The sequence below is a fragment of the Dendrobates tinctorius genome, unplaced genomic scaffold (genome assembly GCF_039654945.1).
Source record: "Dendrobates tinctorius isolate UK_male_01 unplaced genomic scaffold, ASM3965494v1 ptg000135l, whole genome shotgun sequence".
Lineage (NCBI taxonomy): Eukaryota > Metazoa > Chordata > Amphibia > Anura > Dendrobatidae > Dendrobates > Dendrobates tinctorius.
This window is the reverse complement of record NW_027361803.1, coordinates 6,608,894-6,627,087: the sequence shown is the minus strand read 5'-3', so window position 1 is coordinate 6,627,087 and position 18,194 is coordinate 6,608,894.

Here is an 18,194-nt window from a genome sequence, read left to right as displayed (position 1 = left end):
ACGTAACTCTCCGCTCTTCTTCTGCACGAAGCACCAGCCGGCGACACCGACTTTCTGATAAAACCTCTAGTCAGGTTCTCCCAGATATATTGAGACATAGCCTCTGTCTCAGGGAGTGACAGCGGATACACACAGCCTCTAGGAGGTTCCGTGCCTGGCAGAAGATCTATCAGGCAATCGTAAGGACGGTGCGGCGGGAGCGTCTCCGCAGATTTTTTAGAGAAGACGTCCGCGTACTGGTGGTAAGGTTTAGGAAGTGCGGAGAGATCCGAGGGCACTTCAGTGGAAGCTACCTGAACACTGCCCCTCAGGCACCTTCCCTTACAGTCCTTGCTCCAGCCCAATATATTCCCCGAAGCCCAATCAATATGAGGGGAGTGACAACGGAGCCAGGGAACTCCGAGAAGCACCTGGTCGATGCCATCTGGCAACATGAACAAGGACAGAATCTCACGATGAGAGGGTGAGATTGAGAGCCCGAGTGGGGCTGTCTGGTGGGTCACCTGAGATGGTAAAAGTGCACCATTAACCACCCTGATGGTCAGAGGTTGGGGCAGTAACACCAGTGGAATAGCGTGTTTCTGGGCGAAGGTCAAGGACATAAAGTTCCCCTCAGCCCCGGAATCCACGGTAACCTCTACCTCCCAGGTGGAGGCCCCACTATCTAATGTCCCTCGGAATACCGGTTTGGGAGAAAAGGGTTTCATATTTGCCTGACCACCACCTAAGACCACTGGACGTGATCGTCTTTCTGACCGCAGAGGACATGTGCTAGCCGAGTGACCAAACTGCCGGCACTGGTAACAACGTGCGGAGCTTCGCACCGGACGTGGCTTGGGGCTGGCGCGAGACACCTCCATAGGTTTGGAGGGTGGAAGCTCCTGAGCGGGAGATCTTAGCGGCTCGGTGAAGGTGGGACCCAAGTTAACCCTTCGTCTGGATTGAACACGTTCCAGCCCGCGCTCCGTAAATCGGAGATCAATGCGGGTGGAGATGGCAATCACTTCCTCCAGACTTGTGCGGACCTCTCTGGTTGCTAGAGCATCTTTGACATGCTCTGCTAACCCTCCCCAAAACACAGGGATGAATGCTTTATCGGGCCACTCTAGTTCGGAAGCCAATGTCCGGAATCGGATGGCATAATGGCTGACCGAGAGAGACCCCTGTGTTAGGGCCAATAATTGGAGAGAGGTGTCGTGCGTGATCCGTGGTCCCAAAAATACCTGCTTCAGAGCGGCGAGGAACTGAGCAGCCCCCTGAACCACGGGATCATCACGCTCCCACAATGGCGTAGCCCACTCTAATGCCCTGCCAGATAAAAGAGAAACAATAAACCCCACCTTAGCCCGCTCTGTAGGGAACCATGCAGCCAGTAACTCAAGCTGGATAGAGCACTGATTCACGAATCCCCTACAGGTGGCGCTGTCACCCGAAAACTTGTCGGGGAGCGGGAGGCGAGATATTGTCGGCATAGGTGTGAGTGTGGGCACGCGTGAGACAGCCTCTGCGACTGCCTGAGCAGCGGCTACCGTAGCATTCGCAGCTGAGGTGGAGCTCTCGATAGCCGCCAACCTGCTGTCCAGCTGCCGAATGTACCGCTGCAGCTGCTGCAGGTCCGCCATTACTAACCAGACCCTGGCGCTAGTATAATGTTAGGGACGGCGGAACGCACTAAATATAAATAATAGGAAGTGCGTTCGCCGCCCGGGGTCCACCGTGCAGTAGGTGTAACGACCGCTGCTGAGTAATGGCAGACTCGCTATATGGCGGTATACTGCGCTTGGGTTAAACGTCACCCGAGGTGCGCAGAGCGGACTCTGTTAAACTCACAGAGGCGCTTTAGTACAAATAAAGCATAAACGCCGAGCCTGTTACTTACACAGGTCTCTGCTGGCGTGCACACACGGTATATGGTCAAAGGAGACGGCCCAAGGCAGAGGTCGGTGTCCGTCTTGACCTACCGTGCGTGCGGCATCGCTACCGCAGATGCCAGTAAGTGCTGCTAACTGCAGCGCGGAGGTAACTACTGCCGCTGTACGACAGTGCCGTGAGGCAACACACTATCGGACGCTATTGTAGTGGTGCGGTATGCACTGTGGTGTATGGCTTGCCACTGACTGGCGCCGACTATAAACTCTAATTCCCTAACCACATGCGTAATATCAGAGGGAAGGGGTTTCATAATGAGTCAGTCACCAGAATCATACATCCGTCACCATTCACACATAGCAAGTATAGTCTATACTAGCGCATGGCCGAGCGGCCATGCGGGCCTTTTATAGCCATTCGCTTCCGGGACCTTTCAGACCTCTGAAATGGGCCAATCAGATCAGGACAAGGACCTGAGCACATGACCCCCGATCTCCACTGGGAGATCGTCTCATGGGCATGCCCAGTAGCACGGCGAGAGGACTTAGTCTCTGGAGTGGTTTCCTGCAAAGCAGGTTACTCTACCATTGCTGGTCCAGAGGTAACAGCAACATCTAGACCCAGAGAGCTGGTCTGAGCAGAGCGCCTGGATCGCCGAGATTGCCTTGTAGGCCCCTGAGCGGTCGGAAAGGAATGGGAGACCGCTGGATGTATGGCTCTGGATTCCTGCTGTGCAGCTGCAGGAATCCGACACCTAACAGATATTATCTATTTGGCTGATAACCATTTGCCAGGATTCTGGCATCGCCCAATGACTCAAAACCATGCTTTGAGTTCGCCATTTCATCATGTTTCCAAAAATATGATTTTCCTATATATTATATTGACACAGTTCATAAAACAAGGTAGACAAAGGATTTTACGTTTCCTTTTTAGCTAGTAAAATCTACTCTTCTCTGCATTCTTGTATGTCAACCTAAGACTGGCCTCACATCTGCTAGCCACTGGGATTTTCCTTAATTAGAACACCAAAAACAATTATATATATATATATGGGTATACTTAGTTAGAACACCATAAAGAAAAACAACAGGAAAAATTAGGGGTGGGTTTTGATAGGAAAAAATATAATTTTGAGACAGGATAAATTAGTACAGTCATATGTAAAAGTTTGGGCACCCCTATTAATGTTAACCTTTTTTCTTTATAACAATTTTGGTTTTTGCAACAGCTATTTCAGTTTCATATATCTAATAACTGATGGACTCAGTTATATTTCTGGATTCAAATGAGGTTTATTGTACTAACAGAAAATGTGCAATCTGCATTTAAACAAAATTTGACCAGTGCAAAAGTATGGGCACCCTTATCATTTTCTTGATTTGAACACTCCCAACTATTTTTTACTGACTTCCTGAAGCACTAAATTGGTTTTGTAACCTCATTGAGCTTTGAACTTCATAGCCAGGTGTATCAAATCATGAGAAAAGGTATTTCAAGTGGCCACTTGCAAGTAGTTCTCCTATTTGATTCTCCTATGAAGAGTGGCATCATGGGCTCCTCAAAACAACTCTCAAATGATCTGAAAACAAAGATTATTCAACATAGCTTTTCAGGGGAAGGATACAAAAAGTTGTCTCAGAGATTTAACCAGTCAGTTTCCACTGTGAGGAACATAGTAAGGAAATGGAAGAACACAGGTACAGTTCTTGTTAAGCCCAGAAGTGGCAGGCCAAGAAAAATATCAGAAAGGCAGAGAAGAAGAATGGTGAGAACAGTCAAGGACAATCCACAGACCACCTCCAAAGACCTGCAGCATCATCTTGCTGCAGATGGTGTCACTGTGCATCGGTCAACAATACAGCGCATGCATAACGCCTTTTTGTATGACCAAACAACTCAATCTTTGTTTCATCAGTCCACAGGACCTTCTTCCAAAATGTAACTGGCTTGTCCAAATGTGCTTTTGCTTACCTCAGGCAACTCTGTTTGTGGCGTGCTTGCAGAAACGGCTTCTTTCGCATCACTCTCCCATACAGCTTCTCCTTGTGCAAAGTGCGCTGTATTGTTGACCGATGCACATCGGGAGGTGGGTGGGCAGGCAGCGGCGGGGGGGTCCGGTGGCGGCGGGGGTCCCGGCAGTGTCCCGCTGGTGGTCCTGGTACCACCAGCGGGTGCCATATTGGAATACCCATCACTGGGGTACTTCAATATGGCAGTCTGCATACTTCCGGTCGGCGCGGTGGATTGTGAGATTTGGGGACATCCAGACGGAAGTGGATGACAGACAATTTAAGGCAATCATATATATATATATATTCCTACCAAATAACCAACCCAAACACCCAACATCGATACACACAAAGATATGCTGAGTAATAATGTCCTAAAAGTAACTGCAAAAAATTGCAAATTTAAAGAATGAGGTAAAGGCTAAAAAAATCCTCAGCTATACTCACTTGAGGTGATAAGCCTTAATTGTACTATATAGTAGCATAGCCTGGGATATAGATTAGTTAGCCACAAACCTTCTCACACAAATACGTATTTTTGGGACACATGAGTATTTAAAGCAGCATCGCGATCATTACACCTCCTTTCAGGGGAGTTTAGAGCCAGAGACCTTTCCCGTCCTTTTCTTTCAGATCTGCCGGTTTCATCTTTGTATTGCAGCAGATGATTATATCGCGTGCACCGGATTCGAATATGCTGCTCATTAACATTCAGTTACATCTCGGCGCAGGGGGACTGAAATATTTATTGATATTCCAAGGTGAAACATGATTGTCTCCAACCAAACACGAAGCACAAGGAACTGCAGAAAGAGGTAGCGCTGCTGATCGAGATGAACGCTGCAGCAGAGCCGAGTAGGACATCCGTAACAAACTATTGTGATGTTAGTATGATGTGATATTGGCAAGTAAAGCTACCAAAAGATTTCACAATACATTCATTAATAAATAGATATTCTAGACCTAATGATGCTGGTGTACTTACTGAAAAAATCAAAGATCGATTATATATTCCTTTATTTTTTTATTCAATTCAATTTGATTTTATGATTCAATATCAGGTGTGAAAACTTTGCAAAAAGGAATAACACAGCCATTCGGCAGTGCCGGGTATTGACGTGCGAGACTCGTGCGAGTTTCTCGCATGTGTGACCCTGGCCTTAGTCAGAGGCTGGCCTATATTTCTGCCGTAATTTGTGCCACTTTCGTGACATAAGTTATGACTCGTTTGCTATTGCTCACTTCCTGTCCTGCCCATGCTCTGCCCACTTTGCCTGAAAACAGCAAAAAATTTGCAAAGTTTTGCAAAATGTCATGCAGTTTTTTTAATCTGGCAAAATCAGTTAAATGTATCGGGGTCTAGATGTTCATAAGTATTGGACATGCATCTTAGTCACTGACCTCATGATTTTCATCCTGCCCCTTACCCTTCGGTCTATAACATCTGGCCCCACTGCCCGCCTAGTATATAACATCTGGCCCATTGCCCCCAGGGTATAACATCCAACATTCTGCTCTATTGCCCCTTGTGCCTAACATGTGGCCCCTCACCCCCAGTGTATAACATCTTTTCCCAGTTCCCCCCAGTATATAACATCCGGTCCCTCACCCCCTGGTGTATAACATCTGGCCCCACTGCTCCCCCAGTATATAACATCTGGCCTCTTGCCCCCCGATGTATAACGTCCAACATTCGGCTCTATTTCCCCCTGGTGTATAATATGTGGACCCTCGCCTCCAGGTGTATAAGATCCTGCTCTATTGCCTCCCAGTGTATAACATCTGTCCTCATTGCCCCCAAGTATATAACATCCAGCCCCTCATCCCCTGGTGTATAACATCCAACATCCTGTTCTATTGCCCCCGGTGTAAAACATGTGACCCCTCACCCCGGTGTATAACATCTGGCCCCACTGCAATCTCCCCAGTATATAACATACAGCCCCTTGTCCCCAATTGTATAACATCCAACATTCTGCTCTTTTGCCCCCCGATATATAACATCTTGCCCCATTGCCCCCCCCAGTATATAACATCCGGCCCCATTGTCCCCGGTGTATAACATTCAGCCCCATTTTCACTGTGCATAACATCTGGTGCTCCACCACTGGTGTATAACATCCAGTCCCTCACCCCGTGGCGTATAACATCTGGTCCCTCGACCCGGTGTATAACATCTGGCACCTCACCTCTGGTGTGTAACGGGAGCCAAGGTGCTAGTCATGGTGAGGGGCTGCTGTTCTGGCACGCCCTGGCACCCTCCTGCATTAACACAAAGTTCTTTCTCTGGTGTGGTGTGTGTGGTGTATTTCACTCACTTGAGAATCAGAGTCCTCCTCAGCTTGCAGAGTCCTGGTCTTCCGCAGCAACACAAAATAACCATCAAAGTCCAAGTTCAATTCAAACATAACAAATTTACTTAGCTCATCCAGTTTAGATACAGACACCGAACACCAATCTTACTACAGGATGGACATTCCTTTCCCTGAACTGTCCCTGGTTCTTCCTGTCACCACTTGTTTCCATACCGTATCCTCCGGATCCGCAGCTCCCTGAGTAGCTGGACTAGCTTGTTCTTGGTGCTTCCCGTCCATTTTCCCATCCTGGGCAAAAGTAAAGGATCCCTCTACCAATCCTTGTTAGACCGTAGGTCTTGGACGTCACGGAAGTTTCCCATAAGCCTAACCGCTGTTTCTCTCATGCTGCCCAAATCTGCTCGTGTGCCTGGATTGTCTAGCCTCTGCCATAACACAGCTCCGATCAGGAACCTCACTGTTGTCTGTCCTATCTGCCACTACCTACCTCATCAACACATTCTTCTCACCCTTCTCTAACTCCTCCCACTAGCTAACATCTTATCGGCTTAACTGCTTCTTATCTTAACTCAATCTAATCTCCAACTCTACAGTGCCCCCCCACTGTTCTAAGTCCTATATTACCCCTTAATAACACTGAACCTTACTCAATTACTATATTTCCTTATCTGTATCCCTAATCCATAAAGGTATATAACTTCCACAACACATGACACATTTTGACATGTTAATACGCAATAAAACAATTACACTTTACATGTACAACGTATCCGGTTTCGTTTCATAAAAAAGGTACGTAAAGGGATGCAGGGCACAAGCTAGCCTCCAGCACACCCCCTACACAAATCCCTCCTAAAACCATGGTCATCCCCGACCATGCGGTACCGGTAGAATATCACAGCAATATAAAACATTTCTTTAAAACACGTTTAACTGCAAACATTATTACACTCTATGTAAGAGGCCATTTTGTTTCCATCCACCTCTGATCGGGGTTCAGGTCAGGACTGGTACTGGTCCCACTTGGTTGGGACCCTGGAACAAACAGTTCAAGTCTCTTTAATAACATGGCCCTTTTGGCCAACAATACACAACTGCCCATCAACACATGGGCACAGTCCTTTATAACGCGGCACGATCCTCGGGTTATCCAGTCAGCACTATGGGTCCACATGACCCCGGTCCCTTTACTTCTGGGACCCAGACACGCCATCGGTTCACTACAGGACACACCAGGCCCATTGGCCAGTCCTTTTCCCGGTCTCCAAGTGTCCACACAAACATCATGGCCCCCGTGGCCAACTCACCACAGCTCCGACAGTCCAGGAGCGTTTACAGTCCAGCCGATATTGACGTGGCTCACTCATCGGGTCCTCCTGATTAGGTTTTCCCCCTCCCTCCTATGCACAGATCATGGTCCCTTTAAAACATGTGTGCTGCTTTTAACCTCCTAATATTAAATTGCAGGTTAGGAAAAGTCAGTACAAGGTCAATATAACACAGTTCTTATAGCAGCCACACATTGTCCGTTTTTCACAAAGGGGTCTCAGTCCCATAATCCAGCAGGGGCAGAAAAACACACGGGGGCACCACTGACATATAAACAGGGATCCAAACCAGACCTATACTCAATAGCATATAGAAAAAGAAGAGGAAAGAAATAGGTCACAAATAGGGCATAATTTAGCAAAAGTATATAACTTTAATCTTTATTATGACACAAAAAAACGAACACACAAAAAGTTAAAAACATTAAAATACGTCACTCATGTGACATGCAAAAATCGATAGGCTCATAATAGAGCTAAACTCTCATAGCAAAAATACTCCACAGATGGTAATTTTATAGAGAAACCCTATGTCCATATAAATAGCATACCATAATATAGAATGCAACCATAAAGTATATAGAAACATATTATACAAATTTAATTGTTGGTTCAAATGGATGCACAACAATTATAAATATAAGGCTGAAAAGCACAGCACAAACGTCATGATCATACATTGCATATGGTACATATATAAATAAAGGGTTATTTAAAGAGTATAAACACAAAAGAGTTCTCCAAACTGAGTTTGGATAGCAAGTCAACAAGGTGGTCTGTATTAACAATACAACAAACCCCTGTGCAAATAGAATGGTGTCTGAGAGGCTAAAAACCTTCCTAAAGACGCCTTGCAATGCCTGATCTTGCTGAACATGCAGGGTTAAGTAATACAGACTAAAATAACCACCTATGCAAAATATAAAGCTTGACCCTAACTTATCCATGCAAAAAGCTCATATATAAAATGGAGTGGAGCCTGCGAGAGCAGAGACCTGACGCGTGTCGCCACTGATTGTGGCTTCGTCCCCTTCGTTTACAGGAATATGATACCCAGGGCCTGGAGGACAATCTCCTCCTCCAGACCCTGGGTACCATCCGCACATTTTCCGCTTACTTTGCGCATGGTGGCTATAGCCACATGCAGAAAGTAAGCGGAACAATGCATTCCTAAGTGTGCAGAATTCCCGCGATTCCACACAAAGAATGGGCATGCTGCGTATTTTTCCGAGATGCGATTTTGCAGCATTAGCACAGCATGTGCGGAATGCTATTGAATACAATGGCTTGCCTATTTTATGCGTTTTCGTTTCTTTTTTGAGATCTGATTTGGCTAGGTGAGAGGCTTAAGACTCGGATCTAAGGGGTAACATTTCTCCTTGTAGTGAAAAGCCAAGCCTGGCATGTAATTGTGAGGAGATTAATATTTTACCACTTACATCCCACCTAGTCAAATCGGCTTTCATACTTTACACTGACGAAAGGCAATACCCCAAAGCACCGTGTCTGCAAATTGAGATTCTGGTTTGGCTTTTATCCTTGTTAAAGAGTCAATAATGATTTTAGGATTGCTGCTTCCAATAGATGGCACTAGAGTTCTAGTCCTCTTTGACAAAGAAATTTGCGTATTTAATAACTAAGAGGAGCATGCATGGCATATCAGTCTACTTGCTCGAACATTCCAGGCCTGGCTTGTCACTATCCGCAAGGTAAGACATTACTCCTTAGATCCCTGTCCATGAGGAATAACACAATTTCTGGTTATTACATCGCTTATATCCAGTTTCCCTTCTTTTTTAGGCTCTCTCTCTAAACTTCAGTTGTCTATGAGCTATTAGGCGTCAAAGATCTTGCCCTATCCTGGATCTCGTCATACATTTCCTACCGCACATTTAACGTTTCCTACTGCCACCCTACCTCCTCATCCCACCCTCTCTCTGTTGGAGTTCTTCAAGGCTCGGACACCTACTCTTCTCCATCTATGCCCTTGGCCTGGGACAACTCATAAACTCCCATGGCTTCCAGTACCACCTATACACTAATGATACTCAGATCTACCTCTCTGGCCCAGACAGCACCTCTCTGCTGTCTAGAAACCCAGAGTGTCTAATAGCCATATCTTCCTTCCTTCCTCTCCTCTCGCTTCCTCAAGCTCAATGTGGACAAATCTGAACTCATTATCTTTCCTCCATCTCGCGCATCTTTGCTATCTGATCTATCAATCACAAATGACATAATGCTTTCCTTGGTACAATTCACTGCCTTGAAGTAACCCTTGACTCTGCCCTGTCCTTCAAACAGCAGATCCAATCTCTCGCTACCTTTTGCCGCCTCCAGCACAAAAATATTTCCAGAATCCGGCCTTTCCTCAACCCTCAATCTACTAAAATGCTTGTGCATGCCCTCATCATCTTCTGCCTCAACCACTGTCACGCCACACTCACCCGGGGCAGGGACTCAGCGCATGCGCACCTCTCGCACTTGATTCCATGGCTGCACTGTGCTGCTAGCGCGCATGCGCTCCCTTCTCTGCTCTGTCTGCAGCCTCGCCATCTCTATGGTCCTGGAGGATCTGACCCGGAAGTCCCAGCGCTCATGCCCTATATCAGGCTACCTCTTCCTATAGGAGGTGCCTGATTATTGTTGTGCTTCCCTGCTAGGCCTGCTTGGTCCCTGCTCGGTCGCTCTCTGTATTCCGGTCCCTTGCCTTGTGCTCTGTCGTGCTCCTTAGCACACGCTCTGCCTCTGCTCTGTTTTCCGCCATGCTTCCCAGCACGCGCTCTGCTCTGTGTTCTGCCGTGCTCCTTAGTACACGCTCTGCTCTGTGCTCTGTTGTACTCCTTTGCACATGTGGCGCCCCTGAGGCTCAGTCGCCACAGAGGTACTGCACCTCCTCCTGAGGTGTGGTATTCCACCATCCAGGTAAAGTGGAAACTCCTGACCACGCTCCAACACCTGCACCCCACACCACAAAGTAGTGTAGCAAAGCACCTTCGGCGGCTCCCTGCTTGGAGTATAGCAAAGCACCCATTGGTGGCTCCCTGCTTGGAACACGAAACGTGCTGGGAGGTGGGTGGAGTTAGATTACATTACAAGGAGCGGGAAGTTTAGGATAAGAGTTCAGTTGGTTAGAGAGTTGGAGAGAAGAAGATCCCTGGAGAGAGGGATAGATGGATGGAAGTGCTGCAGCAGATCCCAGTGACCTGGGTCTGCTGGCACGGGAAAGGAAGAGAGAGAGAGCAACATAGACTGAAAGCCTGATTCTCCATAGAAAGAAAGACTAGTACTGAACGTGAGGAGTAAAAGGGAACAGAGGACGTGGGTTAGAAGAGAACCCTTCGTAGAAGTTCAAGGCGCAAGGCCGGGGCCCGGTCCCCGAGGTTGTATGGATACTAATGGTCCTGCAGCAGACACCGGAGGAATAGAAGTGGTGACCACTTTATTCCCACACAAGACTTGGGGACACAACAGCAACATATTAGTGAGCCGAGACTTAGTAGCAAGAAGTCCCCGAAGCAGGCTACAGCTGTCTGCCGTACAAGTAGAGTACATAAGAACATCGGACAGGAGGAACTCCAGTGTAACTCAGTACTAGGAGTACTTCATTTAAAGGCGCTATAAGAGGAGGCGTTCAGAAAGGCACATGTTGGCGGAGTGTTGGACAGGAGTATTCCATCTGGCCTGGAGGTTGACTGAGTCCCTGACCTGGAGGACACGGCACGGAGGCAGGCACCTGTTAGTACAACAGACTGTGAGTAAAGCTTTGGAACTACATGCCCTGGTGTCCTCCACTTATTCCCGCGCCAACCTGCCCAGCACTGCTACATCCCTTGCGCCTGACACTACACCATCTACGTGTCACTTCACCTACTCTGCCCTGGGACTACAGCCCTGCCTGTGGAGGGCTATAACATCACTGCTGCACCACACCATCTGTCCCAGAGGATCTGTCTGCAGCGTCAGCTTACATCTTCATTGCCGAACACCACAGGTGGCGTCACGACTTACACATTGATACTGAACATTTACAATGGGCGCCCAGGGCCACGGGCCGGGTTCCAACTACTGTGACATCTCCCATTGAGGACCATCGGGCCCGGTACCGAGTACCCCACTGCCCTGGTGTGAGGGCGTCCCATTTTTGGCGTCACGAACAGGATGACGAGACCCGATGCCATCGGGTTCTGTGTGCCTAAGACCTAAACCTTTTGGAAATGTGGAGAAGACCCAATTTAATAGACTGTGAAATGAATGTTAAAAATGGCCGCCGGTGCGGTGAAGAAGGGCGTGACAATACGGGTGGTCCTAAGAAAAGAGCGCGGACTGTCCTGGGTCTCCCCTGTCTGAACTTCTATGCGACAGCAACATGGCCCACCCCCTGAGGGGTTCGTGTGCTGGCATGGTATGGAGGAGTAGGAAGAAGACGCCACCCTCAGAAGGAGGAGCGGAAGCCAGTGGTGGGACAAGAGCCGAGGCGGGAAGAAGAACGCCAGAACACCATGATGGAGGGAGGAAGGAGGCCTGAAGAGCGAAGGAAGGTTGAGCTGAATCTCCCAGGCGCAGCAACTGGACGCTCCGATCTGGCTTCCACAATGAACCGCCAGCAGCTGGAGGACAAAATAGCCCAGCTGACAACCCGTCTGCGACTGAGGCAGGAGGCCTTATGGAAGTTGAGCGGGCAGCACGCCCAGGAGGGGCCTACACCACCGGCAACCCCTGACCCGGTACTTTCACCGACGGTACCTGCCACCGCCGCACTGGACTATCCTCAGGCAGCTTATAAAAAGGAGAAGGCGTATGTACCCCCAGCAGGAACACCCCCCTGCAGTGGTGATCACCCCTGCAAAAGTACCCCAGGCAGCAATCCACCCAGCTGCCACCACCTCGTCCTATGTCAATCCGTCTGCAGGAAGAAGATGTCAAGAAATTCTTCCGTGGAAGCAGCAGCCAAGAAAACCAGCTTTCAGTACCCCAGGAGGGGACCTCCAATAAAGAAACATTCCATTGACTCTCGTTACCCAGGAGGGTATTTGCACCGTTGTGCCTTATTTGTTTATCATGGTTCTTTTTCTGTTTTCCAGTTTTATTGCCCAGTTGCATTGGCAGCATATTTTTCATAATTGAACTGTGGAGATCATGAACACTGAGTGATCCGGACTGTGTTTGTAAATAGTTTGCACCTCTTTAGGTGCCCATTCTTGGTTTTACATAGACCTTTTAAAGATAAAGACTACCTCACCTGGAGCATAGCTCCAACCAAAGGACACTGCAAGAGATCCTGGCTGGGAGCGGTGTCCAGCACTTACAAGAATTATTGAAGTTTTTGATGTGAAGTGTTTGATAATGTGTCTTATGAAGGTATTAATAGATAGAAAACAGCTTTTATGAAAAAGGTAGTTAGTCACAGTAACTTTTATAGGAATGTTTTAATAAAGAGATGAGAAATGAGAATAAAGATTTTAAAGATGTAGGTGATGAACAAGGCATCAGCGGTTATCACTTAAGGTTAATGATGGAAAGTAGAAGATATGATGAAGAAGTGTGTTGATGCAGAATACTTGAAGTGGTAGTGAGTTATTGCCAAAAGCACTTTTAGAATTAGGACTTTAGATAGTTAATTAAGAATTGTTTGCAACGTTCAAGAATGATTGCCTCTCATATTGAGAAGATTAGATAAGACCTGTTTACTAAGCATTGGAAAAAAAAAATGTTTGCATGTTCCTGTATTTGTCAACTTTTGTTTGCCTTGCAGCCCGCGGACGTGCTGTGTTTAACGGGGGGTATGTGGCGCCCCTGAGGCTCAGTCGCCACAGAGGTACTGCACCTCCTCCTGAGGTGTGGCATCCCACCATCCAGGTAAGGGGGAAACTCCTGACCACGCTCCAACACCTGCACCCCACACCACAAAGTAGTGTAGCAAAGCACCTTCGGCGGCTCCCTGCTTGGAGTATAGCAAAGCACCCATTGGTGGCTCCCTGCTTGGAACACGAAACGTGCTGGGAGGTGGGTGGAGTTAGATTACATTACAAGGTGCGGGAAGAGTTTACGATAAGAGTTCAGTTGGTTAGAGAGTTGGAGAGAAGAAGATCCCTGGAGAGAGGGATAGATGGATGGAAGTGCTGCAGTAGATCCCAGTGACCTGGGTCTGCTGGCACGGGAAAGGAAGAGAGAGCAACATAGACTGAAAGCCTGATTCTCCATAGAAAGAAAGACTAGTACGGAACATGAGGAGTAAAAGGGAACAGAGGACGTGGGTTAGAAGAGAACCCTTCCTAGAAGTTCCAGGCGCAAGGCCGGGGCCCGGTCCCCGAGGTTGTATGGATACTAATGGTCCTGCAGCAGACACCGGAGGAATAGAAGTAGTGACCACTTTATTCCCACACAAGACTTGGGGGCACAACAACAACATATTAGTGAGCCGGGACTTAGTAGCAAGAAGTCCCCGAAGCAGGCTACAGCTGTCTGCCGTACAAGTAGAGTACATAAGAACATCGGACAGGAGGAACTCCAGTGTAACTCAGTACTAGGAGTACTTCATTTAAAGGCGCTATAAGAGGAGGCGTTCAGAAAGGCACATGTTGGCGGAGTGTTGGACAGGAGTATTCCATCTGGCCTGGAGGTTGACTGAGTCCCTGACCTGGAGGACACGGCATGGAGGCAGGCACCTGTTAGTACAACAGACTGTGAGTAAAGCTTTGGAACTACATGCCCTGGTGTCCTCCACTTATTCTCGCGCCAACCTGCCCAGCACTGCTACATCCCTTGCGCCTGACACACCATCTACGTGTCACTTCACCTACTCTGCCCTGGGACTACAGCCCTGCCTGTGGAGGGCTATAACATCACTGCTGCACCACATCATCTGTCCCAGAGGATCTGTCTGCAGCGTCAGCTTACATCTTCATTGCCGAACACCACAGGTGGCGTCACGACTTACACATTGATACTGAACATTTACAATGGGCTCCCACGGCCACGGGCCGGGTTCCAGCTACCGTGACATCTCCCATTGAGGACCATCGGGCCCAGTACTGAGTACCCCACTGCCCTGGGTGTGAGGGCGTCCCATTTTTGGCGTCACGAACAGGATGACGAGACCCGATGCCATCGGGTTCTGTGTCCCTAAGACCTAAACCTTTTGGAAATGTGCAGAAGACCCAATTTAATAGACTGTGAAATGAATGTTAAAAATGGCCGCCGGTGCGGTGAAGAAGGGCGTGACAATATGGGTGGTCCTAAGAAAAGAGCACGGACTGTCCTGGGTCTCCCCTGTCTGAACTTCTATGCAACAGCAACATGGCCCACCCCCTGAGGGGTTCGTGTGCTGGCATGGTATGGAGGAGTAGGAAGAAGACGCCACCCTCAGAAGGAGGAGCGGAAGCCAGTGGTGGGACAAGAGCCGAGGCGGAAAGAAGAACGCCAGAACACCATGATGGAGGGAGGAAGGAGGCCTGAAGAGCGAAGGAAGGTTGAGCTGAATCTCCCAGGCGCAGCAACTGGACGCTCCGATCTGGCTTCCACAATGAACCGCCAGCAGCTGGAGGACAAAATAGCCCAGCTGACAACCCGTCTGCGACTGAGGCAGGAGGCCTTATGGAAGTTGAGCGGGCAGCACGCCCAGGAGGGGCCTACACCACCGGCACCCCCTGACCCGGTACTTTCACCGACAGTACCTGCCACCGCCGCACTGGACTATCCTCAGGCAGCTTATAAAAAGGAGAAGGCGTATGTACCCCCAGCAGGAACACCCCCCTGCAGTGGTGATCACCCCTGCAAAAATTCCCTAGGCAGCAATCCACCCAGCTGCCACCACCTCGTCCTATGTCAATCCGTCTGCAGGAAGAAGATGTCAAGAAATTCTTCCGTGGAAGCAGCAGCCAAGAAAACCAGCTTTCAGTACCCCAGGAGGGGACCTCCAATAAAGAAACATTCCATTGACTCTCGTTACCCAGGAGGGTATTTGCACCATTGTGCCTTATTTGTTTATCATGGTTCTTTTTCTGTTTTCCAGTTTTATTGCCCAGTTGCATTGGCAGCATATTTTTCATAATTGAACTGTGGAGATCATGAACACTGAGTGATCCGGACTGTGTTTGTAAATAGTTTGCACCTCTTTAGGTGCCCATTCTTGGTTTTACATAGACCTTTTAAAGATAAAGACTACCTCACCTGGAGCATAGCTCCAACCAAAGGACACTGCAAGAGATCCTGGCTGGGAGCGGTGTCCAGCACTTACAAGAATTATTGAAGTTTTTGATGTGAAGTATTTGATAATGTGTCTTATGAAGGTATTAATAGATAGAAAACAGCTTTTATGAAAAAGGTAGTTAGTCACAGTAACTTTTATAGGAATGTTTTAATAAAGAGATGAGAAATGAGAATAAAGATTTTAAAGATGTAGGTGATGAACCAGGCATCAGCGGTTATCACTTAAGGTTAATGATGGAAAGTAGAAGATATGATGAAGAAGTGTGTTGATGCAGAATACTTGAAGTGGTAGTGAGTTATTGCCAAAAGCACTTTTAGAATTAGGACTTTAGATAGTTAATTAAGAATTGTTTGCAACGTTCAAGAATGATTGCCTCTCATATTGAGAAGATTAGATAAGACCTGTTTACTAAGCATTGGAAAAAAAAAATGTTTGCATGTTCCTGTATTTGTCAACTTTTGTTTGCCTTGCAGCCCGCGGACGTGCTGTGTTTAACGGGGGGTATGTGGCGCCCCTGAGGCTCAGTCGCCACAGAGGTACTGCACCTCCTCCTGAGGTGTGGCATCCCACCATCCAGGTAAGGTGGAAACTCCTGACCACGCTCCAACACCTGCACCCCACACCACAAAGTAGTGTAGCAAAGCACCTTCGGCGGCTCCCTGCTTGGAGTATAGCAAAGCACCCATTGGTGGCTCCCTGCTTGGAACACGAAACGTGCTGGGAGGTGGGTGGAGTTAGATTACATTACAAGGAGCGGGAAGAGTTTACAATAAGAGTTCAGTTGGTTAGAGAGTTGGAGAGAAGAAGATCCCTGGAGAGAGGGATAGATGGATGGAAGTGCTGCAGTAGATCCCAGTGACCTGGGTCTGCTGGCACGGGAAAGGAAGAGAGAGCAACATAGACTGAAAGCCTGATTCTCCATAGAAAGAAAGACTAGTACGGAACATGATGAGTAAAAGGGAACAGAGGACGTGGGTTAGAAGAGAACCCTTCCTAGAAGTTCCAGGCGCAAGGCCGGGGCCCGGTCCCCGAGGTTGTATGGATACTAATGGTCCTGCAGCAGACACCGGAGGAATAGAAGTAGTGACCACTTTATTCCCACACAAGACTTGGGGGCAAAACAGCAACATATTAGTGAGCCGGGACTTAGTAGCAAGAAGTCCCCGAAGCAGGCTACAGCTGTCTGCCGTACAAGTAGAGTACATAAGAACATCGGACAGGAGGAACTCCAGTGTAACTCAGTACTAGGAGTACTTATCGCCCTATATCACTTCTCCCATACGCCTCCAAGCTACTGGAACAACACGTCTACCTTGAACTGTCCTCCCATCTCTCTTCTTCCTCCCTCTTCGACCGCTTACAATCTGGCTTCCGGTCACACCACTCCACTGAAACTGCCCTTACTAAGGTCACCAATGACCTCTTAACTGCCAAGAGCAAGCGACACTGTCCTCCTCCTCCTGGACCTGTCGGCTGCCTTTGACACAGTGGACCATTCCCTATTATTACAGACCCTCTCATCCCTCGGCATCACAGACTTGGCCCTCTCCTGGATCTCATCATACCTAACAGACCGGACATTCAGCGTCTCCCACTCACACACCACCTCCTCACCTCGCCCCCTATCTGTCGGAGTCCCACAAGGTTCAGTCCTTGGGCCCCTGCTGTTCTCTATTTACACCTTTGGCCTGGGACAGCTCATAGAATCTCATGGCTTTCAGTATCATCTTTATGCTGATGACACACAGATCTACATCTCTGGACCAGATATCACCTCCCTACTAACCAGAATCCCTCAATGTCTGTCCACTATTTCATCCTTCTTCTCCACTAGATATCTGAAACTCAACATGGACAAAACAGAATTCATCATCTTTCCCCCATCTCACGTGACCCCCCCTACGAACCTATCAATTACAGTAAATGACTGCCCACTCTCCCCAGTCCCACAAGCTCGCTGCCTCGGAGTAATCCTTGACGCTGATCTCTCCTTCAAACCACATATCCAAACCCTTTCCACTTCCTGCCGACTTCAACTCAAAAATATTTCACGCATCCGTTCATTCCTCACCCAAGAATCTGCAAAAACCCTAGTCCATGCCCTCATCATCTCTCGCCTTGACTACTGCAACCTCATGCTCTGTGGCCTCCCCTCAAACACTCTCGCACCCCTCCAATCTATTCTAAACTCTGCTGCCCGACTAATCCACCTGTCCCCCCGCTATTCCCCAGCTTCTCCCCTCTGTCAATCCCTTCACTGGCTCCCAATTGCCCAGAGACTCCATTACAAAACCCTAACCATGACATACAAAGCAATCCACAACCTGTCTCCTCCATACATCTGTGACCTCGTCTCCCGGTACTTTCCTGCACGCAACCTCCGATCCTCACAAGATCTCCTTCTTTACTCCCCTCTTATCTCCTCTTCCCACAATCGCATACAAGATTTCTCTCGCGCATC